Source organism: Meles meles, chromosome 2 (assembly GCF_922984935.1).
Source record: "Meles meles chromosome 2, mMelMel3.1 paternal haplotype, whole genome shotgun sequence".
Taxonomy (NCBI): Eukaryota; Metazoa; Chordata; class Mammalia; order Carnivora; family Mustelidae; genus Meles; species Meles meles.
In genome coordinates, this window is record NC_060067.1 from 47,183,000 (window position 1) to 47,185,894 (window position 2,895).

Here is a 2,895-nt window from a genome sequence, read left to right on the forward strand (position 1 = left end):
TAGATTTATTAATAAATTGGGATTTTTGTCTGCAATCAAAATATCAATGTATTTTATTACCACATTAAGATAAAAAATAAATAGCAGATGATAATTTTGACAGATGCAGGAAATAATTGGCCAATACATAGAATCCTATGTGTTTAAAAATATCGTTACTACAACTATAAAAACTATTGCAAAAACTATTAGAAAATTAGTAATGAGATAAAAGAAAATCTTCTATCTGAATAAAATAATATCTACAAAAGCCCTGTGGCAAAAATAAATCCCTGATGTGGTAAAATATATATATTTTTTGTTTCATGTTTTTATTTAAATTCTGGTTAGTTAACATGCAGTGTAATATTAGTTTCAAGTGTAGAATTTAGTGATTCATCACTTATATACAGCACTCAGTGCTCATTATAACATGCACCCTCCTTAATCCCCATCATTTATTTAACCCATCCTCTGCCCACCTCCCCTCTTGTAGCCATCAGTTTGTTCTATAATTAAGTGTTTGTTTTCTGGTTTGCTTCTCTCTTACCCCCCCCACACACACCATGTTCATTTGTTTATTTAGTTCCACATATGAATGAAATTATATGGTATTTGTCTTTCTCTGGCTTATTTCACTTGGCATAATATTCTAGCTCTATCCATGTCATTGCAAATGGTAAGATTTCATTCTTCGTGATGGCTGAGTAATATTCTTGTGTGTGTGTGTGTGTGTGTGTGTGTGTGTGTATCACCTCTTCTTTACCCACTTGGGTAAAGACACTTGGACTCTTTTCATAATTTGGTTATTATTGATAATGTTGCTATAAACATTGGGGTGCATGCAGCCCTCCAGATCAGTATTTTTGTATCCTTTGGGTAAATACCTACTCATGTAATTGCTGGGTCATAGGGTAGTTCTATTCTTAACTTTTTGAGGAACCTCCATACTGTTCTCCAGAGTGGCTGCACCAGTTTGCGTTCCTACCAACAGCTCAAAAGGATTTCCCTTTCCCCACAACCTTGCTGACATCTGTGGTTTCCTGTGTTGTTAATTTTAGCCATTCTGACAGGTGTGAGGTGTTATCTCATTGTAGTTTTGATTTGTATTTCCCTGAAGATGAGTGATGTTGAGCATCTTTTCATGTGTCTGTTAGCCATCTGGATGTCTTCCTTGGAAAATATCTGTTCATGTCTTCTGACCATTTTTTTCCACTGGATTATTCATTTTTTGGGTGTTGAGTTTGATAAGTTCTTTATAGACTTTGGATAGTAACCCTTAACAGATATGTCACTTACAAGTATCTTCTCCCATTCCAAAGTTTGCCTTTTAGTTTTGTTGATTGTTTCCTTTGCTGTTCAAAAGTTTTTTATCTTGATGAAGTAAAAATGGTTCATTTTTGCTGGAGCATTTACTGTAAACACTATATTCTACATTTTACTGGTAAGTCTGGTAAGTGCAACAGACAGTAAAGAAAATAAGTTTAAAGAGTTTTGAAAGTGAAATAAAACTCATTATTTTAGATGACATGGTTTTATCTGCAAAATAAAAAGATTAATATTAATCAATGAATTTCAAAATGTTACTATTATAAAAACAACATAAAAAGCCTTATGTCTACATACCAGCAATAACTAGCAATTTATTTTTTTTTTAACTTCTAGCAAGAATTACTATCAATCTTCACTCATTGGTCCAGAGACCCTTGTGGTGATAGAGGAAGAATCCCAGGTAATGTAGTATCCTACCTATACTTGTAAGTTCACTGGCCAGTCAGCAGACTAAACTCCAAGTTCTAACAGTAGTAACTGAATTTTTTTATAATGATAATTCTTCAAAAGACTACTTCAACTAACAACAGCAGAATACACATCTGTCTTAAGATCACATAGCACATTCACCAAGATAAACTATATTTTGGGCCATAAAACACACGTCAACAAATTTAAAAGAATAGAAATCATACTATATCTGCTTTCAGAATACAGCAGATAAAATGAGAAATAAACACAAAGATAATTTAAGATCCCCAAATACAGGAAGATTAAACAACACCCTATTTTTTTTTAAGATTTATTTATTTGAGAGAGAGAGAGAGAGACTAAAGGCCCATGCTGGAGGGGAAGAGGGAGAAGGAGAGAGAATCCCAAGCAGACTTACCACTAAGTATGGAGCCTGACATGGGTCTTGATCTCAGAACCCTGAGATCATGACCTGAGTGGAAATGAAGATTTGGACACCTAACTGACTATGCTATCCTGATGCCCCTAAACAATACCTTTTTATTTTTTTTATTTTTTTTTAAGATTTTATTTATTTATTTGACAGGCAGAGATCACAAGTAGGCAGAGAGGCAGGCAGAGAGAGAGAGAGAGGGAAGCAGGCTCCCTGCTGAGCAGAGAGCCTGATGTGGGACTCAATCCCAGGACCCTGAGATCATGACCTGAGCTGAAGGCAGCAGCTTAACCCACTGAGCCACCCAGGTGCCCCAACAATACCTTTTTAAACAATACATTGATCAAAGAAAAAAGTCTCAAGACATATTTTTTTAAAAATTGAACAAAATTTAAATAAAAAAATATCAAAATATGTGGGTGTTTCAAAAAGAGTGCTTAGAGGACAATGTATAGCACTGAATGCATATATTAAAAAAGAAGAATGACGTAAAATCAACAGCTGCTTTTACTTTAGGAAACTGGTAAAAGAAAAGCAAGTTAAGTCCTAAGTAAACAAAAGCAAAGAAAGAATTAGAATTAGAGTAAAAACCTATGTAATTAAAAAGTTTAATCAATACAGTAAATCAATAAAACCAAACTGTTTTTTTTTAATTTTTATTTATTTTTAATTTCTTTTCAGTGTTCCAGAATTCATTGTTTTTGCCCCACACCCAGTGTTCCATGCAATATGTGCCCTCC

At 33.8% G+C, this 2,895-nt stretch overlaps 1 non-coding gene across 1 annotated transcript; it reads right to left on the reverse strand.

The window, feature by feature from the left end:
- Positions 1–1,636: 1,636 nt before the first annotated feature.
- Positions 1,637–1,785, reverse strand: LOC123937828. The gene has a single exon (XR_006817610.1). It is a non-coding gene; the product is annotated as a small nucleolar RNA SNORA62/SNORA6 family (small nucleolar RNA).
- Positions 1,786–2,895: the final 1,110 nt, after the last annotated feature.